General features: G+C 41.1%; 1 protein-coding gene across 3 annotated transcripts in view; it reads right to left on the minus strand.

The window, feature by feature from the left end:
- GPD2 (glycerol-3-phosphate dehydrogenase 2) overlaps positions 1-2,981 on the minus strand; it is a 144,262-nt gene extending 141,281 nt beyond the window's left edge. For 2 of the 3 annotated variants that reach the window (XM_061135799.1, XM_061135796.1), the window contains exon 1: positions 2,824-2,981. The gene's annotated coding sequence lies outside the window, so the exon portion shown is untranslated. The remainder of the gene's footprint in view (positions 1-2,823) is intronic. The other variant, XM_061135797.1, reaches the window with a different exon arrangement.
- Between the last annotated feature and the right edge of the window lie 23,687 nt (positions 2,982-26,668).

Consider the following 26,668-nt stretch of genomic DNA (forward strand, 5'->3'; position numbering starts at 1 on the left):
ATGAAAATGATATCCTATTGTACACAACTGGACAGAGTAACAGAAAGGCCATTTGACACTTTTTTTTTTTAGAGCAAGGATGTTAGAAGTAGCAAAAATGAAGACTTCTAATTTTTAACTTGAATCCTGGGCTTTAAAACTTCAGAGACACAGTGAAAAGTATTATTTAGTTCACATACAGAATGTAGGTTTCCATATGCTTTTCCATAGAAAGTTTATTTTTGAAACTGAAGTACAAAATAGCAAACATTCTTAAAACAAAGATGATCTGCTAAAATCTTCAAGAAACTCTAAGCCTCTTTGTTGCTGAAGTGACTTTCTCTTCACCACAAAACGGTCTCCAACTACTTGAGCCCATGTTAACTTCTCCCTTCCGTAACCACAACAGTTATAGCCAACATTCTACCATGGGGTACCGACAAGGCAAGATGGTATGTTGGTCTCTAACTGTTTGGCATTTGTATGTTTTACCTTGTTGAATGAATTCTCACCTTCTCCAAATCAGGATGACCATACTTTTTCTTCACCTAGGACTTGTAATGCTACACAAAGCTACAGAAAATTTCATTTAAGTCAAGCTTTACAGATATTCAATTTCTAATGCTCTTCAATTCAGTTCAGTTCAGTCGCTCAGTCGTGTCCGACTCTTTGCGACCCCATGAATCGTAGCACGCCAGGCCTCCCTGTCCATCACCAACTCCCGGAGTTTACTCAAATCTAATGCTCTTACTAAAATGTTATTTCCGCACTTAGGACAACCTAGTGAGTCCGGCTGTTGACAAGAAGAGAGGATAAAGTTTTGGAAAACCTGAGCTGAAATTTTATCACATTAAAAATATAAAGAGGAGAAATTAGATAATAATCTGGAAATTGTTTCCCTTCTGTCATAACCATAGCTGCCATTAACCTCCCCTTCCCCCTACCTCCGTCAGACACACCAAATTTATGCGGGAAAAGCCTAGATAATTCATTCATAACATGGAAGAGCTAAATTATCCAACTAACTGTATTTTTTACCCAAGTGATCCTCTTTTGAATATAAAAAAGTAAAATATGTAAGAAAGAAGAAAGCAGTATTTTGAAGTCTACTAACAGTAACATCAGTAGTGATTTTACCTGTGATATCACATATTACCTACATTTTGTCAGTGAGACAACTGAGGCTCAGTGAAGTTGAATAGTTTACCTAAGGCCAAAATTTCTGGGGTTTTTTCCCCTACTATATCCAGCTAGAGTTTGTCCCACAGTTCAGTCACTCAATGAGAAAACATTTATTGAGCCTTTATCATAAGCTAGTCATCACTCTAGGTATTAGAAATACAAAAGTGTGTGAGACAGACCAAGCCCTCTCATAGAACTTATATTCTAGTGATGAAAGCGGAAAACTTATACCCAAACAGGATAATCTGAGAATTATAATTGTTTATCAATATGACTTATGTACAATAATAGTCAAATATTCTAAATATCTGTGGGATTAAATAGTTACAAAAACAAAGCGGGGGCGGACACTGACCACTGGCAATACTGTGGCCCTTTTGTCAATTACTGAGCTAAACCACTTCATCTTTTAATAAATCAGGAGAGAGAAGGAAGCAGAATACTTAAACTGCTCACAATGTCCTTTGAAAATAAAGTGACTGTGTGAGATATAAGAATGGGCAGCTCCAACAGTGCTGGTTCTCAAACCCCAAATTCCCTCTTTATCTGTTATTACTAAGGTACGGATGTGTTATTTGAAGAGTTGATTTGGAAATATCAAGGGAGTGTTGTAATTTTACATAATCCCCCTATGAGAAATACAGGAGGGTTTCAACATCCCCATGGTAAGACTCCCTCTCACTGCACATGATACCCCTTGAGCAATGGCATCTAGCACTCAGTCCCAGTCCATGGCCAACAAGAACTGTGGCACTCACTCACTATGGAGTGGTCAGCAGTTATCAGGAAGTGGCCGGCCCCAATGTGGTGGGTTCCCTTACCCTCCACCCTTCAAAACGAACTTCACTTCTATTAAACTTGGGAACATATGCAAAATTTTAAGTTTTGTTTTTAGCAATGAGGACTCAGTGGAACTCTCCCATCCCCCACCTATTCATACAAGGATAAAAGTCGACCAAATTACTATTTCTATAGCTGCCCCTACCCCCTCCCATGATATTTATAGTGTTGTATAATGTGGGTTGACCCCTGTCACTAAATAGTGAGAATTTGCATTTGTAAATTACTGCGGAACTCCTGAGGGCAGTTCCTGGAGTAGAGGCTCCTTCTCAGAAGGTGGAAGTCAGTCTGGAGACCAAGAGCTAACTCAGATCAGCACTTCATTCACAGGGCTGTATCTTCCTGCCAAAGCACCCTGCAAATCTATTTTTACTCGTAAGTTACTACGTGGGGAGTGGGGGCTGTTTCAAGTTCATCAGTGTACACCTTCTATTTCCTCCGAGAACTGTCACACTCCAGCAGCTAAGATCTCAAAGAAGCCTCACTTCCCTTCTAGAATCTCTACCTCTCTTGCTTCAGAGAGGAGCAACAGATCTTATCAGCCGAGCGGCATCCACAAACCAAAAGTTTGCAGCAAACTTTCAATAAGATATCAACCCTCACCCAAAAGTCCTACCACTTAACCACCCTCCAAAATGTATATAGCTAAACCCCATAGGAACGAGCCCACGTTCTGTCGGTGGGGAAAAATTTTAAACCTTTCCCCAGATTCCGCCACCCACCGCACACCGACTCCATCGGGTCAGAGAGGGACCACTCCCCGCTATAACCAGGGGGCGGGGTGGGGATGGGGGGGGGGGGGGTCTCCCAGGAAGCACACACCTGAGATTGATCCTCTCGCACGAGGAAAGAGAGGGCAGGAGCACTGGTTCCTCCGGCCGGGGCGGAGTCTCTGCCTCCCCCGAATCAGAGTCTCGGCCCCGGTACTCGCGGCGAGGCGCGCCGGGATGTCACCCCCCGGGCAGGCAGGGCGAGTGTAACCCGACGCGCCCAGCGCCGCCACACCCCGCCTCCCGAGCAACTTGCTCCTCCTCCCGCTCCCCGCCCCGAGGGCCGCCACATCCAGCCGTAGACCTCAAGCCCAGGCTCCTCTGGCCCAGCAGGGAAATACGGAAGTGGAGGCGGGGGACCCTGCCGTGAAAGAGATGGGGGGAGGGGGGTGGGGAAGCGTTGCGAACCAGCAGGCAGAGAACGATCGAGGTCTCCGCCTCCCAGGGAACGTGACTAGACCGGGACTCGGGGGACGCAGGGCCAGCCGGATAGGGCCGCGGCGCGGCGGATCCCTGGCCCAGGCCCCGAGCTGCGGGTTCTACCCTGCGTCCTCGCCTGGCCACACTCCAGACCCTCCGCCCAACCTCGGCTGGGCTAGGCCCGAGGAAGACGGTGGAGGTGTCCGATTTCCTCTGCCCTCCCCCTGGCGGGCCGCTCTCCCCACCTGCCCGGGAGACAAGAGACACTCGTCCGCCTGCACGCACGCGGGGCTGGCATACCTGATTTCTTGTTTCCGGCCTGAAACTGGCTTCCCCTACTCGGCCGGCAGGCTTCCTTGGGCCTAGAGACGCGTCTGGGAGGCTGTAGGACCCCTGGGACCGGCCGACAGAGCCCAAAGCCTTGCCCCGGCTCCTCCACCCCCACCCCAAACCCCGACCCGGGCGCTCTGGAGGCGCGCCCGGCCTCCTGACCCCTGCCTGACTGTCAGCGAGGAGACCTGCAGGGAAGACCAAGTCCAAGCATCAGTGGGTGGGATGCTGAGCACCCGCTCCTCTGGCCCAGCGTCGTACAGGTGGGGGGAGGGGAGAGCCCGGGCAGCAGAGCAGCAGGCCTCCCGGTTGCACCCCCAAACCCGACCTTGCCCACTGAGCATGCCCAGCTCACTTGCTGGAATTGCAAGAGCTAGACGAGGCCAAGGGGGCTCAAGGAAGGGACGGATGGGGTTCAAATGGACCCCTTTCCTTAAGGTGTTTCCTCCGAAAATCTCTGGGAGCTTTACACAGAACTTTTCTACCGTGGCACTGCAAAATACCCAGGGAACAGCTGGAAAGGCCTTTCAAAAAAGGCAGCCAAATTAGTTTGACTCAAAATCGCGGGGGTGGGTTTTTTTCAGCCAATTATTTATTAACTCACTCACTAATTTCTTTAAACACCAAAGAATTATATTATAATTGACCCAGAGGAATATATAGACTCACTGGGTCCCACACTTGTAGTAACAGGAAACCAGCCTACCCAATAGGTAGTCTTTCCAGTGGAACAGTGGTTCTCAGCCTTGGATACACATTGCAATGGGGGATGGGTGGTGGTGGTGATTTAGGCTTCTAAATCGTGTCTGACTCTTGCGACCCCGTGGACTGTAGCCCAACAGACTCCTCTGTCCACGGGATTTCCCAGGCAAGAATACTGGAGTGGGTTGCCATTTCCTTCCTCAGGGGATCTTCCCAATCCAGGGATGGAACTCTTTCTCTTGGGTTTCCTGGATTGCAGGTGGATTCTTTACAGCTGAGCCACCAGGGCAGCCCCGGGGCAGGTAGGGGGCTGTTAAATGATCAATGCCAGGTTCCCATACCCACACCAGTTGAATCAGTCTGCGGATGGAACCTGGAAATTTATATATTTTGAAACTGTTGCTCTCAGAGTGTAACTGGGAGAGCCAGCATCTCCAGAGAACCTGATTCTTAAACTCTGGGACCAGGAACTGAGCTCTGAACAAGCCCTTCAAGCGATTCAGATGCACACTACTGCTTGAGAACTATTGTTGAAAGCCACCCAACCTCCAGATGCTTCAGGTGCGCACCCAAGCAGGGTTAAGAACCTCTGTAAAAGACCATTACTCTCTCATTTTTTCAAATCCTAAACATTTGTCTAGAAGAGCAATATGATACACAGAAAAGAAAAAATCTGGTTGAACTGAGGTGCCATTAGTAGGATTTATTTACTACTAATTCTCCCAGGATAGTTCACTGCTTGGAAAATGAAGACCACCTACTATTATTCACTTTTGTACCTAGCACAGTGCCTATAACATATAGATGTTTGATAATTGTTCACTGATATGAAATGAATGCTCAGGTGAACAGTTTCTTCTGAGCCCTGTTACGTCTACTATTTATGTTCCCCACAAGTCCTGGTCACCTTGCCAGCTAACAAGCCAGCAGGGATTCAGTTCTCATCAGTAACCCATGATATCCATGATGGTCTGATCCAAGTCAGACCCTGATAGAATAGGATATGGAAGGAGGTAGACAATTTTGGGGCTTCCCTGGTGGCTCAGTTAGTAAAGCAACAGTTAGTAAAGCATCTTCCCGCAATGCAGGAAACCATCTGCAATGGTTCGATCCCTGGGTCTGGAAGATTCCCTTGGAGAAGGAAGTGGCAACCCACTCCAGTATTCTTGCCTGGGAAATCCCATAGATAGGAACCTGTTGGGCTACAGCCATGGGGTGGCAAAAAGTTGTACGTGACTTAGTGACTAAACCACCACCACCAGAGAATTTTGAGGTGAGAAAACTCAGAAAGCTCAGATATGTTTTCACTTGCCAAGGTTGGGGCCCAAAGCAATCAAAGGAAAGCAGGACCCCAGACATCAGTGGAATTCAGGAAAGCCATCAAATGAAAAAGTGTATATGGGAGGAGTTAGGAGAGGAGAGGTAAAAAGGTAACATGATGAGCATTCAGCTTACTCTGGATCTTCTTTTTCTAAACAACCCACCTCAGCCCTCCTCTTCCCCATGCTCCATGCACATCTAAACTCAGCAACAGCCTTGACAAAAAATTAATTAGAAATTGTTGTAAAATAATTACTTCCAATTACTGCATCAAAACATAGCTGATTTGTAGTTTTTCAACATAAATTAGGCATCGACTTTTATTCAAGGCAAAAGTGGTTAAAAAAAAATTAATCCTTAATGATAACACTGGAAGTGAAGTGTTAGTCACTCAGTCATGTCCAACTCTTTGTGACTCAATGGACAATAGCCCACTAGGCTCCTCTGTCCATGGAATTCTCCAGGCAAGAATACTGGAGTGGGTTGCCATTCCCTTCTCCAGGAGACCTTCCTGACCCAGGGATCGAACCTTGGTCTCCTGCTTTGCAGGCAGATTCCTTCCTTTCTGAGCCACATGCACTAGATAATTTCCAAACGCAGAGTTTTATGATCTTTCTGCTTTAAGACTGACAGAGTTACAGAATCAAAAATTATTCCCTATTTAATCCATCAGTATCTTCTAGAAGGAATAAAGTATAAAAATATTTTTTTCCTTTTAGCCTTAAACAGCCTTTCCTAAAGCTAGCCTAAAAAGCCTTTCCTTTCCTAGCTAAAAAGCCTTTCCTTAGCCTTTAAAGCCTAATGCTTTAAAACTTAGGTCACTATTTATGAGTAGCTAAAGTAATTGTGGAAAATTCTGAAAGAGATGGGAATACCAGACCACCTGACCTTCCTCTTGAGAAACCTATATGCAAGTCAGGAAGCAACAGTTAGTACTGGACATGGAATAACAGACTGGTTCCAAATAGGAAAAGGAGTACATCAAGGCTGTATATTGTCAACCCTGCTTATTTAACTTATATGCAGAGTACATCATGAAAAACTCTGGGCTGGCAGAAGCACAAGCTGGAATCAAGACTGCCGGGAAGAAATATCAATAAACTCAGATATGCAGATGACATCACCCTTATGGCAGAAAGTGAAGAGGAACTAAAAAACCTCTTGATGAAAGTGAAAGAGGAGAGTGAAAAAGTTGGCTTAAAGCTCAACATTCAGAAAACTAAAATCATGGCATCTGGTCCCATCACTTCATGGGAATTAGATGGGGAAACAGTGGAAACAGTGTCAGACTTTATTTTTGGGGGCTCCAAAATCACTGCAGATGGTGATTGCAGTCATGGTATCAAAAGAGACTTACTCCTTGGAAGGAAAGTTATGACCAACCTAGACAGCATATTAAAAAGCAGAGACATGACTTTGCCAACAAAGGTCTGTCTAGTCAAGGCTATGGTTTTTCCAGTGGTCATGTATGGATGTGAGAGTTGGACTGTGAAGAAAGCTGAGTGCCGAAAAATTGATGCTTTTGAACTGCGGTATTGGAGAAGACTCTTGAGAGTCCCTTGGACTGCAAAGAGATCCAATCAGTCCATCCTGAAGGAGATCAGTCCCGGGTGTTCACTGGAAGGACTGATGTTGAAGCTGAAACTCCAATACTTTGGCCACCTCATGCGAAGAGCTGACTCATTGGAAAAGACCCTGATGCTGGGAGGGATTGGGGGCAGGAGGAGAAGGGGACGACAGAGGATGAGATGGCTGGATGGCATCACCGACTCAACTGACATGAGTTTGAGTAAACTCCGGGAGTTGGTGATGGACAGGGATGCTGGCATGCTGCAATTCATGGGGTCGCAAAGAGTGGGACACGACTGAGCGACTGAACCGACTGACTGACTGAAAGTAGCTTTCCACCTCTCTATCTCTGCCCCTGTGTCTTCTTTATTATGATAAGAATTCCACTGAAAGAATTTAGCTGCTGATTGACGTATCTAATACAATGTAATTTCCCATATGCCTAAGCAATTTCTTTTCATTTTTAAGATAATTTTGTGGGGAGGAGGGCAATAACCATTCATTTAGGAATTACTCTTCAGAATTAAGTATTAAGTTAGATACACAAACAATACTTAAAAACATCTTTCCTACACACATATACTTGCTACAGCTTCTCATGGAATTAAAACCAAACAAACACGTTGAGAGTTAAAAAAGGGAGAAAACTGAGAATGTATGAGGATGTAGCACTTAGAACTAAATTTAAAAACATGAAGTAATTATTTCAGCAGAAGACGATCTACTGATCTGACCAGTACCTCAGGAGAATTAGAGTCTTAAGTGTTTCTCCTTGTCGTCATAAACATGACTCAGCATTTGGAATGAAACTATGTTTACTGTCTTTCAGACTGAAGGTGTCAAGTAACCTTAGTGCCACCTCGTTCTTCCTGTGCCTGTGAAAACTTCAGGACTATCATAGGTTTTCAGGCTCACTTAGCTACCAAAATTTGAAAAGCTTTTCCCTTTTCATTCCTTCCTATCCAAACAAAATCTAAATTTGCCTGCCATTAATTTATCTTGCTTTTATAGTGTTGTCAGGTAAATCTGGGTTATTCTGTATATTCTAGTGTAACAATACAAGCAAAAAGTTCTTCCCTTCCTCAGTCAGCTGCTTAGACAACTTAAACCCAGGGGGTGACCTTTCTCTAGCATGAGGAACCTTCCATTGGTGATTCTGTTACACACTTTTTATGATCATTCATCACCTGCTTGGGGTCAACTCTTTCAGTCCCTGCCCATTTCTAGAGAGGAACACACTTTGTGCTAGTGTTCATTGGTTACCAAAGCTCATAATAAAATTTGTGGACTCTAAGGATTGAATGCGGCCATTATTGTTCAGTTGCTCAGTCATTTCCAACTCTGTGTGACCCCATGGGCTGCAGCACACCAGGCTTCTCTGTCCTTTACTATCTCCCAGAGTTTGCTCAAACTCATGTCCATTGAGTCAATGATGCTATCTAATCATCCCATCCACCGTCACCCCTTCTCTTCCTTCCCTCAATCTTTGCCAGCACCAGGGTCTTTTCCAATGAGTTGGCTCTCCATATCAGGTGGCTGAAGGATTGGAGCTTCAGCTTCAGTACTTTGCCCATCTGATGCTTCCCAGGTGGCTCAGTGGTAAAGAATCCACCTGCCAATGCAGGAGACAGCAGAGGTGCAGATTTGATCCTTGGGTCAGGAAGATCCCCTGGAGTAGGAAATGGCTACCTACTCCAGTATTCTTGATGGGAAATCCCATGGACAGAGAAGCCTGGCAGGTGCAGTCCATGAGGTCAAAAAGAGTCATAGACACCACTGAGCAACTGAGCAGGGTACATAAGACAGCATGTGAAAACACTTTCAGCACAGTATGTTAATAACTCTAAATGGGGACCTCAAAGCTCTGTGTTGGGATGGCACGTACAAGTACTCCGGGGAGCATCTCTTGCAGAGAAAGTAGCAGTTTACTGCTAAGACAAGAGGGAATATACGATTAAAGCCCTAGAAATATGAAAAGGCCTAGAGTTTTCTGGGAAATGCTGTCATATAAAATCTGAGGGAGAAGATATTGGCAGATGCAGTTAGATTGATAATCAGAACTTGGGTCATACATAGTCATACAAAGGAAAGGGGCCATAAATATTATTAACTCTCAGATTTTTGTTTTAAAAATGATAAAACCAAGGCTCGGAGTTATTAAATATTTTGCCTAAAGTTACAGAGTTGTTCAGTCATGTCCAACTCTTTGCGACCCCATGGACTGCAGCACGCCAGGCTTCCCTGTCCATCATCTCCCGGAGCTTGCTCAAACTCATGTCCATTGAGTCGGTGATGCCAGAGTTAGTCTAACATTAATGCATGTAGTACATATGCCCTCCATCAAATCTGACTCTTTGTGACCCCATGGACTGTAGCCTGCCAGGTTATGTCCATGTGATTTTCCAGGCAAGAATACTGGAGTGGGTTGCCATTTCCTTCTCCAGGGAATCTTCCCAACCCAGGGATTGAACCCACGTCTCTTGTGTTTCCTGCATTGGCAGACAGATTCTTTACCACTGCGCCACCTGGGAAGCCCCAACCTAACAGCGTTAAGACTAAAATGAGAAATTGCTTGGTGCAGAGAACAGTATGGGAGCTTCAAATCTATCCTCTTCTAAGTTCTTTAACCTCTAACTTCCCAGAGCCTCTGTTTCCTCATCCGGGAGGATGTTAATAGCACACATTCAATACTACTTAACTCTCTTTCAGGCACTAGTCTTAACAAAGTACTTGTAATCTCTAAGCCTCAGAATAACTATGGGTTTTTTGGTTTCTTGGCTTTGTTTTTACAAACAGGGAAACTGAGGCATACAATTGCTAAGTAACATGCCCAACATAACACAGCTAGCAACAGCCACACTGGGATTGAATAGGACAATATATGTAAAATGGCTGTCTATAAAACTATCACCAATGTTGTTTCCCTTCCCTGAAGCCCACACATTCTGACTCGTGGTCCAATATTGGACAAAGACACTTTTGTTCTGAGTTTTGAATGCTATGTATACTCACATCTTTTTTTCCATTCTATTATTTTAGTAGTTTACATAATTTGGGAAGCACTATTAATATATTCACCTAATAATCTTAATCATTGTTAACAATAGTTACAAATTGAGAAGATAAACATTGAACAAAGACTACAAGTTTACTACTTACAAAAGAAAAGAAAAATACTAATACAGAGTTTCTAGAAGATTAACAAAATCTGTCCATAAAAATCTTAAAACAAATTCTTGGTCTGGACTGGTCCAGTACCTTTGAGGCTCGGAGATTAGACCAGGTCATTTATCATTTAGTTGGTCTCCACTTCCTTGTTACTTGAATTCTTAAAAGCAGAATTACAGACATCTAATATCCAACAGAAAATTTTCCCACATCAGTGATTTTCAAAGAGTTAGGATCAAGAATGAGATAAAAATACAGGATATGATCTTCACCTTGAAAAGATGAAATGAAAATGCTAAGTATATTTTTAATGAGTACTTTTAAGTTTTATCTCTGCTTTATAAGAATCTGGGTGCAGGTGGGGGGTACTTCCCTGGCGGTCCAGTGGTTAAGACTTCACCTTTCAATGCAAGGGGTAAGGGTTCAATCTCTGGTCAGGGAACTAAGATCCAACATGCCTCACAACCAAAAAACCAAAAAACATAAAACAGAAGTAATATTGAAAAAAATTCAATAAAGACTTTTAAAATGGTCTACATAAAAAAAATAATAATTCTGGGAAAGTACCTTCTAAATAAAAATAAAATTTAGAAAAAATAACATCAATAAAAAGTGACACCAGGAAACTTACTTAGAAGTAAAGGTTTTGAGGGTAAAGGAAATTTGAACTCCTCCTTGAGCTGGCATCCACTCTGTTCCTAAGACAGCACTGAAAATATGTGTTTGTGATGTAAACTGAGTAACATTGTCTCTGGAACAAAGCCTCCCATTTAATAGCAGGAGGAAGGCTTCGGGCAAGCGTTATGTCCTAAATAACTCATTCGGAGAACATGAATAAGTATTAGGTTCTGATGTGGGAGCTGAAACAAAATGGAGGACTGGACTCTTCAGAGCAACTGTGGTTATGATTCAGTTAAAGAGGTAACTGAGCCAAGAGTAAACAGCCCAGGAAACTGGAGATGTGTTCAGTTCCATGTCTAAGAACCTGTTACATAACCTGGAGATGATTTCAATCTCATCAGTAAATACTTAAAATAAACTTGACCACAGTTTGTAATATTTTGATGTGTTTTTTTTCTAAATGAATGAATCTGAACAGCAAAAAATAGAGTAACAATAGCAAAGGACAGGGTTTATGCCTGTGCATGTTTAGCCTTTAAAATAAGTAGAACGCTGTATCTTAATTCAGCAGCCTTGAAACACATGGGCATTGACCTAATTTCTATCAAGCCAAGAGGGAGGCTGTCTACACACGAAGGTATAGGCCAGAGTGACAGGTGCTGTTCCCTCAATAAATAGCTTGGACTCAAAAGGGAATCTCCTGCATTCCTCTTCTATCAGTAAAAGCATCAAGCAAAGCCAAAAAATGAACCAGGGAAACGCAGAGACTCTTTGTTCTGTTATTTTTGAGTTACTTATTGAATAGCTCTTTTTTAAATAGCTTTTTTAAATACTTTTTTAAATAGCTCTTTTAGGGTTCATAAAACAAAAGAAGAGAATGGTATAAACTTCATCAAAGAGAAATTTGAAATCTTAACGAAAAGTCTATTAACATTCTCTAGACCACACTGTAAATAGATAATCCTATTTCCTTTCCACCTAATTTTTAATCCTGGTCATTTCTGAGAACTGAGACAACTTGACATGTGATTTAAAAAAAAAGCTAGAAACTGGTGTCAGGGTATTTGAAAAAAAATTTTTTTTCCCAGTAAATTTAGAGTATATTTGTTCTAAAAATATCTTTCAATAGTCAAATGTAGAGGAAGGCACTTTTTCCTGAGCACATGCTATTCAACCTGACCCTCTTGGGGTTTTGTAATAGAGAAGTCCAGTCCTCACAAAGAGGCCTTCCTACAGTGCGTCTCAAAGTGCTGTGGGGTGGAATTCTAGCTTTTCCCTCATTTTCCTCACCCAGACACAATTTACATTCCTGCTCTGGGGCTATGTGAAAGCAAATTGTCCCTAGGCTTAATGAGGTAAAGTGAAGACTTACAAGCTATCCTACAGTAAGCGGATTAGTGACCTCCCTGGAACCTTTGAATGTCACTTTACATGGCAGGTGTGGAGTATTAACAGATATGATTTAACCAAGGATTCTGAGATGGAGAGTTTATCCTGAATTATCAGGGGGGACCCTAAATACAGTCACATGTATCTGTCAATTAAAAAAATAGCCACAACATAGAAATTGAGAGCTATGTTTTATTTGGCGGGAATATTTAGAACCACAAGCCCAGGAGACAGCATCTCAAGTGACCCTGAGAGAACTGTTCCGCGGAGGCAGGTGGGAGGAGCCAAGTTATACAGAAGTTTGCAGCAAGGGGCAAGTAGTCTCAACATCAAAAGATTATTGTTAATTAAGGAAATCCAAATATCTCAACTTAAGGATCTATATATAGGAAGATGCAAGAGTCTGGGCTAACTGAAATCATCCCTTTCATATGTATCTCAGTTAACTGGGGTCAGCATCCTGCTTCCTGATTTTTCACATCCTTAGTTCCTTGCTTATTGTAGGGAGAAGCAGCAGCTGCTAGATTGCAAGCATTGTTCTCCCTCTTGGGCTCCCTCTGGGCTCAAAAATTCACTTTGAAGGCACAAAATCACTGTGACATCTTTGTTTATTGATGTGGCAGGAAATATTCCATTTCACATATCTGTAAAAGAGAGCAGTAATAGGGAGGATTTATACAGACACAAGCCAAGGAATGCCAGCAGCCACCAGAAGCTTGAAGAAGCAGGGAGTGAATTCTCCCAGATCTTCTGGAGAGAGCTGGCTCTGCTAACCCCAATTTCAGTCCAGTGATAATAATGTTGGACTTCTGGCCACCAGAAATGTTGTTGTTGTTCAGTCGTGTCTGACTCGTTGCAACCCCAACGACTGCAGCACTCCATCCAGACTTCTCTGTCCTTCACTACCTCCTGGAGTTTGCTCAGACTCATGTCCTTTGAGTCAGTGATGCCATCCAGAACTATGGGAGACTGTATTTCTTGTTTTGAACTACCAACTTGCGGTAATTTGTTAAAGCAGCGATAGGAAACTGATAACAGTTCCTTCAGCATTTCCTTCATTTATTTTCCTTTGACACCAACACCAGTCTATCTTTGTACAGCTAGAACTTCAGTACATCACTAACATTTGTAACGTACTGTTTATTCACAATGACAAAGCGATTTACAGCAATGTAAATGGGCTCAATTTTCTGTCCTATGGGACATTTCAAGTGATACTACAGACTTTAAAAATTTGAGAAATGCCTTGTTTTGTTTTGTTTTAGCTTTCTAACAAGTGAAGAAATACCAAAACAAGGTTGAAAAAATTATTTCATAGTTTGAATGTTACAATTAGGCAACTAACGCTTAGCAGAAGGATGTCAGTAATTGCCCTTTTAGCTTTATTTAGAGATAAGAGCAAAAATTTTAAAATGAAGTCTGTAGTAGATGGATTGCTGCACCACCCAGATCCTCCTTTAAGCAGATCTTTCATCAGCTGCTGGAAGCATCTTCAGCTGGCAACTCCTCTAGAATTTGCCTCTACTGCAAAGAGCAGCCTCACTCAAGGTCATTCCTTTCCCGAACTGATCCTTACCATGAGATTCAGTGAAGCAGGAGTATAAAGGCCCAGGTAAATAATTGGGAGATAAGACTAATGGACTGTGCATGCTCCAGAACTTCCGTAGGGGGTGAAGGAGGTTTTGTTGGCCTTGCATCACAACTCACATTTCCCTCTGCCCACCTCTGCTTCTGTGTTCTCCTTATCACAAGTGTCCCGAAAAATAACATGCATGTCAAGTTGAATCAGAGACCTTTATAAATAGGAAGCACAAACCCTTGAGTTCCACAGAATTTTTAATTCATTCTTTCTCCTTATTCAGATTTCTCCCCTGGGACTATACATTTCTACCCATCTCAAATAAAGAACCATTCCCCAAAGCCAGGAGTCTTTGTAATACGTTTCGACATATCTGCATATCCAAAGGCTATCCAAGGGTTTCCTTTCTGGCTCAGAGGTAAAGAATCTACCTGCAAAGCAGGAAATGCGGGTTCGATTCCAAGGTCAGAACGATCCCCTGAAGAAGGAGATGGCAACCCACTCCTATATCCTTGCCTGGGAAATCCCATGGACAGAGGAGCCTGGTGGACTGCATTCCATGGGGTTGCAAAAAGAGTTGGACCTGCCTCAGTGACTAGACCACATCTGCACATTCAAGGGCACAAGGCTTCTCTGAACCACACACAGTTTAGAAGTATGAGTTGCCCAATTTTCCCCCAAACCATACTTCCTTTCAAGTTTCTCTAATTTATTTGTTTCTAATTTTGTTGCAGGAAGGGGGACCCCTAACAGGCCCAAAAGAGGGCTCTTGTCCAACACTCGGAAATGAATTGTCCGAGGAGGCATACACGCTGATGAAGCAAGAGAGTTCACGAGGAAGGGGGTGCCCAGGCGGAGAGCAGGAGGGCAAGGGAATCCAGGAGGGCTGCTCTGCCATGTGGCTCCCAGTCTCGGGTTTAATGGTGATGGTTTTAGTTTCCAGCTTTTCACTGGCCAGTCATTCTGGCTCAGGGTCCTTCCTGGTAGCGCATGCATTGCTCAGCCAAGATGTATGCCAGCGAGGATTTTGGGGGGTGGTAGACACGTGACATCTCCTTTGGACCTTTCCCAGAATCTTCTGATTGGTGCGGCTTATTATTTTCATCTTCCTTACTGGGACATCCTGTGACAAAAATACTCACCAAATGGTTACTCTGGTACCTGGCCAGGATGCGGGGTTTCAGTCAGTGTGTTTCCCCAAGGAATTTTTGACAACCAGTGGATATTTGTTGAGCATCACCAGGCTATTGTTCAGGGATACAGGCAACACCCAGTTGTGTGTGTGTCTGGTGGTGAAACTAAAGTCCAATGCTGTAAAGAACAATAATGCATAGAAACCTACAATATTAGGTCCATGAATCAAGGTAAATTGGAAGTGATCAAACAGGAGATTGCAAGAGTGAACATCATCATCTTAGGAATCAGAACTAAAATGTACAGGAAAGAGCGATTTTAATTCAGATGACCATTATATCTACTACTATGGGCAAGAATCCTTAGAAGAAATGGAGTAGCCCTCATAGTGAACAAAAGAATCTGAAATACAGTACTTGGGTGCAATCTCAAATACAGAATGATCTCGGTTCGTTTCCAAGGCAAACCATTCAATATGCCCCGACCAGTAATGCTGAAGAAGCTGAACAGTTCTGTGAAGACCTACAAGACCTTCTAGAACTAACACCAAAAAAAGATGTCCTTTTCATCATATGAGATTGGAATGCAAGAACAGGAAGTCAAGAAATACCTGGAGTAATAGGAAAGTTTGGCCCCAGACTACAAAATGAAGCAGGGCAAAGACTAAGAGTTTTGTCAAGAGGACACACTGGTCATAGCAAACACCCTCTTCCAACAACACAAAAGATGACTCTGCACATGGATGTCACCAGATGGTCAATACCAAAATCAGATTGATTATATTCTTTGCAGCTGAAGATGGAGAAGCTCTATACAGTCAGCAAAAACAAGACCGGGAGCTGACTATGGCTCAGATCATGAACTCTTTATTGCAAAATTCAGACTAAAATTGAAGCACGTAGGGAAAACCACTGGGACATTCAGGTATGACCTAAATCAAATCCCTTATGATTACACAGTGGAAGTACAAATAGATTCAAGGGATTAGATCTGATAGAGTTTCTGAAGAACTATGGACATAGGTTTGTAACATTGTACAGGATACCACCTCCGAGGAAAACCATCCCCAGGGAAAAAAATGCAGAAAGGCAAAATGGTTGTCTGAGGAGGCCTTACAAATAGCTGTGAAAAGAAGAGAGGCAAAAGGCAAAAGGAGAAAGGAAAAGATATATCCAGCTGAATGCAGAGCCCAGAGAATAGCAAGGAGAGATGAGAAAGCCTTCCTAAGTGATCAATGCAAAGAAATACAGGAAAACAATAGAATGGGAAAGACTAGAGATCTCTTCAAGAAAATTAAAGATACCAAGGGAACATTTCATGCAAAGATGGGCACAATAAAGGACAGAAACAGAATGGACCTAATGGAAGCAGAAGATATAAAGAAGAGGTGGCAAGAATACACAGAAGAACTATACAAAAAAGGTCTTCATGACCCAGATAATCACAATGGTGTGATCACTCACCTGGAGCCAGACATCCTGGAATGCGAAGTCAGGTGGGCCGTAGGAAACATCACTACCAGCAAAGTTAGTGGAGGTGATGGAGTTCCAGCTAAGCTATTTCAAATCCTGAAAGATGATGCTGTGAAAGTGCTGCACTCAATATGCCAGCAAATTTGGAAAACTCAGCAGTGGCCACAGGACTGGAAAAGGTCAATTTTCATTTCAGTCCCAAAGAAAGGCAATGCCAAAGAATGTTCAAACTACTGCAAAAATGCACTCATTTCACATGCCAGCAAGTTAATGCTCAAAGTCCTTCAGGCTAGGCTTCAACAGCATGTGAACCAAGAACTTCCAGATGTTCAAGCTGGATTTAGAAAAGGCAGAGGAACCAGAGATCAAATTGCCAACATCTGTTGGATAATAGAAAAAGAGAATTCCTGAAAAATATCTACGTCTGCTTCATTGACTATGCTAAAGCCTTTGACTGTGTGGATCACAGCAAACTATGGAAAATTCTTAAAGAGATGGGAATACCAGACCATCTGACCTGCCTTCTAAGAAACCCATATGCAGATCAAGCAGCAACAATAAAACCAAACATGAAACAATGGACTGGTTCCAAATCGGGAAAGGAGTACGTCAAGGCTCTATATTGTCACTATGCTTATTTAACTTATATACAGAGTACATCATGCGGAATGCCTGGCTGGATGAAGCACAAGCCAGAATCAAGACTGCAGGGAGAAACATCAATAACCTCAGATATGCAGATGACACTAACCTTGTGGCAGAAATTGAAGAGGTACTAAAGAGCCTCTCAATGAAGGTGAAAGAGGAGAGTGAAAAAGCTAGCTTAAAGCTCAACATTCAGAAAACTAAGATCATGGCATCTGATCCCATCACTTCATGGAAAATAGATGGGGAAACAATGGAAACAGTGACAGACTTTATTTTCTTGGGCTCCAGACTCACTAGAGATGGTGACTGCAGCCATGAAATTAAAAGACACTTGATCCTTCTAAGAAAAGCTATGACCAATCTAAACACATATTAAAAAGCAGAGACATTACTTTGCCAACAAAGGTCTGTCTAGTCAAAGCTATGGTTTTTCCAGTAGTCATGTATGGATATGAGAGCTAGACAATAAAAAAAGGCTGAGCCACGAAGAAGTGATGCCTTTGAACTGTGGTGCTGGAGAAGACTCTTGAGAGTCCCTTGGACTGCAAGGAGATCCAACCAGTCAATCCTAAAGGAGATCAGTCCTGAATATTCACTGGAAGGACTGATATTGAAGCTGAAACTCCAATACTTTGTCCATATGATGTGAAGAGCCAACTCATTGAAAAAGACCCTGATGCTGGGAAAGATTGAAGGCGAGAGGAGAAGGGGATGACAAAGGACGAGATGGTTGAATGGCATCATCAACTCAATGGACTGGATGTGAGTTTGAGCAGCCTCCAGGAGATGGTGAAGGACAGGGAAGCCTGGCATGCTGCAGTCCATGGAGTCTCAGAGAGTTGGACATGACTGAGTCACGGAACAGTAACAGGTGTTGGTGCTCTTATCACACAGTTCAAATTGTAGCACGTTATAGACTTTAAGTTGACCTTTCTTCCAGGCAAGGTAAAATGAATTAATTAGGCTAGATAGGGGTCACGAGTCAAGAAGTCATGGGTCTGGGGAAAATTGGAGAGAGCATGCCACATGCTAAAGATATTACCTCTCTGTCTAGGCCTGGTGGTCAAACTTTGTGCTACCAGGTAGAACAACAGACATTATATACTTCCCTCTGTGATACAATATGAAGTCTGCATTATCATCTCAGCATTATTTTTGCCCCAAGTGTTTAATCTAAATTAGTCAAGCCTTTAAATCTGGATCCTAGTCGACAAGATAACTGACCCTTTTGAGACAAAGTCACAGAAGAAAAGGGGGCTAGGGAGAGAGCGACTGATCTAGAATAAAGGTGACTTGTGTGACATAACTAAGTGCAATACGTATGTTTTAATTGGATTCTGGCTTGAAAAGAAAATGAATGTGAAAGAAACATTGGGAATGATGGGGAAATTTGAATATAGCCTGAGTAAAGACGAAAAAGAGAAAGATGACCTTAGGGAGTTATGATTGATTTCTTCTTCAGTGTGATAATAATATTGCAGTTATGTAGGAAACTATCCTTGTTTTAGAAATACATGTTAACATATTTAAGGATGAAGTAATATAACCATGGTTTACCCTGGTAGCTTAGCTCATAAAGAATCCGCCTGCAATACAGGAGACCCCAGTTCTATCCCTGGGTCGGGAAGATGCCCTGGAGAAGGGATAGGCTACCCCCTCCAGTATTCATGTGCTTCCCTGGTGGTGCAGATGGTAAAGAATCCACCTTCAATACAGGAGACTTGGGTTCGATGCCTGTTGGGAAGATCCCTGGGAGGAGGGCATGGCAGCTGACTCTAGTATTCTTGCCTGGAGAATTCGCATGGACAGAGGAGCCTGGCAGGCTCTACAGTCCATGGGGTCACAAAGCATCTGACATGTCTGCACAATATAACCACTTTCAGATGATTCAGCAAAAGTATAAATGTACAGATATAAGTATTTTAATTTTATAATAAATATTGGAAAACATTAACAATTGCTGAATTTAGAAGTAGGTGAATAGATATTTATTTTTATTTCTACTCTTCATCTAGCCTTAAGATTTTCATAATCAAAATTTTGAGAAAAAGTAAATGGGGCAGTTTTTACACAACTTTAGCCCAGTGCTATCATGGAGAAATTAGGCCCAGCATTACTAGATATTCTGAATTATCAAAAGAAGCCTGAGGTCTGAAATTTTTTGTAATGCTTCTCCCACTTAAGAAAATATCAGCAACCAATTTTACAAACACATCAATGACAACAACAAAGCCTCTGTGGAGGCCTAATACAGTGTATCTGGATGCTGAAGCTCTAGGCTCTTATCACCGTCTCTGATTCACATCCTTTGCACCTTATTCCTTACACCTTGCCTCTGACCCTTTGCCTCTGATTTTCTTCTTTCTCAAAGTGGCATCTAGCTGACTTAGTCCTTTTCTCACCCTTGCTCTTCTTTTTTTCCCAACTGGTCTCTACTAGCGTTTTGTAGTTTCATTGAGCAGTTGGTGGATAATGTGAAACTGAATCAAGCTATGGATTTCTCTGGCATATCGGATGATTGAGCAAACTGGAGAATTGTTTAATAATTATCCTAGGGCACTAAACATTATCCTAATGATCTAAAGTAGTTATTAAACCTTCCCACTTAAGGTTATTAAACTGTAACATCTGTCTTCAGGAAGCATTTCTAGTGCATGTAATATTCGTAAAGCATTTACAGCTGCTTTTAGTTATATCTCAGACCCTATGATAAGTTTATAGGCTCCCCCCCGCCCCCGCCCCTTATTTAATAGCTAAAAATACTAGGCATGGAGTCCTAAAGGCAACTTGAGTCTTCCGTAGGAGAAGGTATTAGACGCAGGCAAGCTTCCTGGATGACAGGCTGCTGTTTATCCAACTGCACCATGTTCTCTCCAGGCCTTGTTTGCTTTATTAGCTAATTACCAGGCTGCATATTCAACCCAGGTTCCAACTATATTAAGGGCTATTTACCAGCTAAAATCAATACTGTTTCGATTAGACACCTGGCGTGGCTTTTGGTAACTAAGCATTATTTGGGCTTCACTGCTTTTACTCCATCAGGGAGATGGGAAAGTGCTTTGTTTTGATTTTTCACACTTAGTGGCTACTGCTCTTAGCAGTAGGAGATAAAAGGGCAGTAGAGAGGCTTTGTCACGGCTGAGACTAGGAACAAATACATAATATTTACAGCACCAGGAAAGGGGCAAAGAAAAATACAATGATGGACAGTGATTTTACTATTTTAAGGCTCGTTTTTCATTAGATAAATCTCTTTGAATAGATGTCTGGTGCACCAAGCATTGTATTACCCCTAAAATTAAAAAGATAAATAAAATACAGTCTCCAACCTTGTTAAGTTTGAAAAAAAATTGAAACAATAATAACTATTAAAGAGTGAAAACGGTAAACAGCAGATGTGGAACTGGGTTTGGACATAGCATAGGAAATGGAGTGATTTATTTTGTCTAGAAAGAAAAATTCCCCCAAAGGCTTTTTTGTTGGTGATGTTGGTGCAGTGAACAAAAAACTCCCTTTTTAATGTAGGCATTTTATTACGAAAGTACAGTAACTCCCTTTTATCAGTGAGGGAACATTCCAAGCTACCCAGTGGATCCTGAAACTGCAGATATACTACCAATTCCTATATATACTATGTTTTTTCCTATGCATGCATACCTGCAATAAAGTTGAATTTGTAAATTAGGTACAGTAAGAGATTAACAAAAGTAACTAACAATAAAATAGAACAGGTATAAAAATATACTTAATAAAAGTTATGTGAATGTAGTCTCTTTCTCAAAATAGCTTATGGTACAAATTTAACACCTTTTCCATCTTAACTAAGTGCTTACCACACACCGTGGCTATAACTTTTTCAGTGTGAGATGCAAAACCAATGTGAATTTCTTTTTTTCTCTTCACAAGCTCACATAGAAGATTCCTTCTTACTGCAGATCTTAGCAACCTCAGCTCATGATTTCTTTTTCTTTCTGTATTAGGTCCAGAACTTTCAACTTACTTTATGGCTTCTCTTTGATATGCCTAAATTGCCACCATCACTCTTGAGCTTTTGGACCAGTATTAAGTAAAATAAGGGTTACTTGAGCACAAGCATGCAACAGCCTATCTAATCTGATAACCTAAACAGCCACTAAATGACTACTAGGCAGACAGGATATACTGGGCAAAGGGATGATTCACGCCTGGGGAAGGACTGAGCAGGATGGCTTGAGATTTCATCACATCACTCAGAACAGTGCACAACTTAAAACTTATGAATTGTTTATTTCTGGAATCTCCCATTTACTATTTAAGAACCTCAAAAAACAGCAAGTAACTGAAATTGTGAAAAGCAAAACTAGGTAAGAGGGACTACTATTGTAATTCATGGTCATTTCGTAAACATGAAAATATAGACAAAATAGAGAAAGAAATTCCTATGATCCCACTACTCAGATCACAACCTTTGCTAGTAGGCTGCTATAAATACATTATGAATTTTCTATTATATATATGTGCACAACTTCCTCAAACCCAAAAAACATGTGAAAATATAGGACCTGAGTCAGATTGTTCCAAACCAAGGTCTTGTAACTTATGACCATCATAACTTTAAGCAATTTGCTTACTCTCTCTAAGAATTGGTTTTCTTATCTAAAATAAAAAGGTAACAATACCTACCTTGGTGGGTTGTTATAAAGATAAATGAGAAGACAGAAAAAGTATATATTTTAGAAGTATAATCTCAGAGGCATATAAAGCACTCAGTATATTCATTCATCCAAAAATATTTATTAAGAGCTCTCCATATATGCAGATGACACCACCCTTATGGCAGAAAGTGAAGAAGAACTAAAGAGCCTCTTGATGAAAGTGAAAGAGGAGAGTGAAAAAGCTGGCTTAAAACTCAACATTCAGAAAACTAAGATCATGGTATCTGGTCCCATCACTTCATGGAAAATAGATGGGAAAACAGTGGAAACAGTGGCACACTTTATTTTTCAGACCCCAAAATCACTGCAGATGGTGACTGCAGCTATGAAATTAAAAGACACTTGTTCCTTGGAAGGAAAGCTATGTCCAACCTAGACAGCATATTAAAAAGGAGAGACATTACTTTGCCAACAAAGGTCCATCTAGTCAAAGATATGGTTTTTCCAGTAGTCATGTATGATGTAAGAGTTGGACTATAAAGAAAGCTGAGCACTGAAGAATTGATGCTTTTGAACTGTGGTGTTGGAGAAGACTCTTGAGAGTCCCTTGGACTGCAAGGAGATCCAACCAGTCCATCCTAAAGGAGATCAGTCCTGGGTGTTCATTGGAAGGACTGATGCTGAAGCTGAAACTCCAATACTTTGGTCACCTGATGTGAAGAGCTGACTCATTTGAAAAGACCCTGATTCTGGAAAAGATTGAAGACAGGAAGAGAAGGGGATGACAGAGGATGAGATAGTTGGATGGCATCACTGACTCAATGGAGATGAGCTTGGGTAAACTCCAAGAGTTGGTGATGGACAGGGAGGCCTGGCGTGCTGCAGTCCATGGGGTCACAAAGAGTTGGACACAACTGAGCAACTGAACTGAACTGATATTAAGCACTTAGAACTAAATTTAGTATTTACATATACTATTTTTAAAATATTATAATAATTATTATATCCTGTAAGTCCTCTTTCACTAAGCAACATATTGAGAGCATCTTTTTATGAAAATAAATTTATGGATGTAGATTCATATCATTCTTTTTATTGGCTGTATAATACTCCAGTGGAATGACTCTATTCAGTCAATCACCTATTCAAGGACCTGCAGGGAATTCCTGGGAGTCCAGTGGTTAAGACTTGGTTCTTTCTCTTCAGGGGCCAGGGTTTGATCCCTGGTCTGGGAACTAAGACCCTGCAAGCCACATGGTGTAGCCTGTAGAGGTTGCTTCCAATCTGTATTACAGACAACATGCATATCTTTGTATTCATGCTTTGAATATCTTTGTAGTCATGTCCAAATGATTCTTAAGGATATTTTTAAGTGGAATTATTGAGCCAAATTTGATGAACAAATAAAAATGTTTTAACACCTATGATTAGCTTGTACAAGGAAGGCTTTCAGGTAGAGGGGATAGTAGAGCTGGGTGTTAAAGACTAGGCAGAAGAGATTAGGGAAGAAAAGTGAGAGAAAGATGTCAGGAGGAATGAGCTCATTATCTCTCAGTCATTCTGAGGTCATACTCTAAACCAGGCATCTTTGGGAACTAAACAAATAATAAGGAATAGTAGTTTTAAAGAGTGACTAATGTAAGGTAAAATATATAAAGGACAAGTTTTTTGGGTTTTTTTTTTCAACCCTCAAGAATATGCTAGACAGTTGGAACACCTTCTGGAATGCTAATGTGAACATTTTCATGATCCACAACACCAGGCAGAATTTTCAAGGAAGGAAAACCATTGTTACCTCTTAGCCCACTCTTCCAATGCCCACTTAATCCTCTTTCTGATCCCAACAAAAGTATAGAACTACAGGGCTCCTTGATACAAAGTTGTTGGTTTTTTGTTTGCTCTTTTTTAAAATTTAATGTATGTAAAATTAGGGCTTCCCTGGTGGCTCAGTGGTAAAGAACCTGCCTTCGAAGGCAGGAGACGCAGATTTGATCCTTGGGTTGGGAAGATTCCCTGGAGGAGGAAATGGCAACCCACTGCAGTATTCTTGCCTGGGAAAACCCACGGACAAAGAAGCCTGGCTGGCTACAGTCCATGGGGTTGAAAAAGAGTCGGATATGACTTAGCAACTAAGCAACAATGTAAAAATAAACTGGGCCACTTATTTGAAAATGCTTTTCTGTAGAAGTAAAAGATACCTACATAGATTTTTGTCTCTGTAAAAACAAGTTGAGGACTAAGGATCTGCATTCTAATGAGCACCCCAAGCTAGTCTGGATTTAGGGAGTCCTCTGATTCCACCACATTGAGCATCTCTTCTATAGACCCTTGCCACTCAGAAGGCAGTCCCAGTATATACTTATGCAAAAGCATTACCTGGGTGCTTGTTGTTGTTGAGTCATTAAGTCATGTCTGGCTCTTTGTAACCCTATAGATTGCATCACACCAGACTTCTCTGTCCTTCACCATCTCCAGGAGTTTGCTCACTCATGTCTATTGAGTTGATGATGCCATCCAACCATCTCATCCTCTGTCAGCCCCTTCTCCTTCTGCCCTCAATCTTTCCCAGGATCATGGTCTTTTCCAATGAGTCAGCTCTTCACATCAGGTGGCCAAAGTATTGGAGCTTCAGTTTCAGCATCAGTCCTTCCAATGAATATTCAGGGTTGATTTCCTTTAGGATTGACTGGTTTAATCTCCTTGCTGTCCAAGAGACTCTCAAGAGTCTTCCCCAGCACTACAGTTTGAAAGCATCAATTCTTTGGCCTTCAACCTCCTTTATGATCCAACTCTCACATCCATACATGTCTACTGGAAAAACCATAGCTTTGACTGTATGGACCTTTGTCAGCATAGAAATGCAGAATCTCCAATCTCACTTGAGACCTACTAGACAAAATCTGAACTTCATATATTTTCCCGGATGATTTACATGCACATTCAATTTTAATAAACCCTATTCTCTAGGTTAAGTGTCAATAAATAAACTGAGTAGATCCAACAAAGAAAAACTTTCCCATGAAAATTTAGAAGACCCATCCATTTGGTTTTGCAGAAGATCTAAAATTCATATACTATTGAATACTGAGAATATGCATTAAGAAACCTTGTGTCTCACATTTTTTCCAGCGACTAATCTGGGGGAAAAAAATCCCAGAAGGACATATCAGTGAAACCAGTGGCATGTAAGAATCCAACACTAACATTTCAGGAAAAGTGATGAGGAAAATGAGATCTAAATGATTTATTCATAGTTACTCTCCTCTATGTGTATATCAAATCCTAACTCTTTTTTAGATATGAATGGCTTTATGAGGGAGTTGCAGCAAGAAAGATTTAAACAGCTCGAAGTATCATCAATAGATGCAAAATGAAATAAAACTGGTTTTGGTTTTATTTCTCTTGTCAGTTTCTACTGAAGAACTTATCAAATTATAAAATTATGCAGCTGAAATCAGAAGCAAATAAAAGAAATGTTGGAATTTTTATTTAGCATTGCTAATTGATATTTTAAGAGGTTCAAAATTGGTAGAAAGGCATCTTGTTGAGTCACAAATGTCATTGTACTAATCTCTGATAGGACTTCTCTGGTGGCTAAATAGATGGTAAAGAAACTGCCTGCAATATGGGAGACCTGGGTTTGATCCCTGGGTCAGGAAGATCCCCTGGAGAAGAAAAAGGTTACCCACTCCAATATTTTTGCCTGGAAGACCCCAGGGACAGAGGAACCTGAAGGGCTACAATCCATGGGGTTGCATAGAGTTGGACACAACTGAGTGACTAACACTTTATATAGGAATCTGTCTGGAGACAACCATCTTATAACCAAATCTGAATATTTATTAGGATGTTGAAAGTTTCACTGAATAGTTAAATAATTATTTCAGATAGATATTTCAGATAGGTAGGATTTGGAACAGATCCAAAAAGAAAAATATATGTTGGATCAAGTAACAATTTTGTATCCCCAAATTTCTTGTTTTTCAAATATACTTAGAAAAAAACTTCAAAGTTTGCTAAACCTTAAAGATGCAAAGAAGTTTGGCTGTCCTTATCCTATAAGTTTATTTTAAATAAGGAAATGTTTGGTTTTAACCAAAAACAGAGAGGCAGACAGACACAATTAACCATAGAGTCATAGACCACTTATTTACAAGTTTTTGACTAGTACTCAAAAGCATATGTCTCAAGGAATGTTTCACTATAAAACTACTCAGCTAAAATTTCTCTTATGCAAATTCAATCACATTTTGTCTCTTCATACTTGTTCTTGTTGATGATAAGGAGAAGGGTGATTTAAAAAAATAAAAGAGGTCAAGAAAAATAGAAAAGCAGAATGGAAGTGGGAGAAATCCAAATGAAATCAGTCTGTAAGAAGGTTTTATATCACTCAGATATATAAATTTAAAGCCAACAGTAACAAGAAGAAAAAAAGCTAAAAAAAAGTGCTAGCTCTTTTCTTATTAAAGAAATGCTATTTTTCCTGAAACTAAGCTTTATTATCAGCTATAATACTTCATGGTCCATTTGACTAGTCTCTAGAAATTTCTTTGTTGTCACTTTATGGCTCACTGTATTATATTTCTCAAAGTTTTAGTATTTGTACATGTCCCTCACTATTTTACTTCCCTTGTTACATTTTTCTTCAATTACTTTTTTAAAAGTTTAACTTCTTCCTAAGAAATAAATTTCATGAATTATATATTAATATAAACAAAATAAATGAAAAAATTTAAATGTCTATATGCACCTAAAAGCATTTCATGAACCAAGAGCATCAGCAAATCCTGATGTAATAGCTGCTCAATAAATATTTGGTAAGTTAAGGAACAATCTTATTATTAGTATCTTGTTTATGAACTTGAATACATAAACAAATACAGATTCAAATAGAAAATCATTGCACATTCA

This window comes from Dama dama, chromosome 33, assembly GCF_033118175.1.
Source record: "Dama dama isolate Ldn47 chromosome 33, ASM3311817v1, whole genome shotgun sequence".
In the NCBI taxonomy this organism is placed as follows: Eukaryota; Metazoa; Chordata; class Mammalia; order Artiodactyla; family Cervidae; genus Dama; species Dama dama.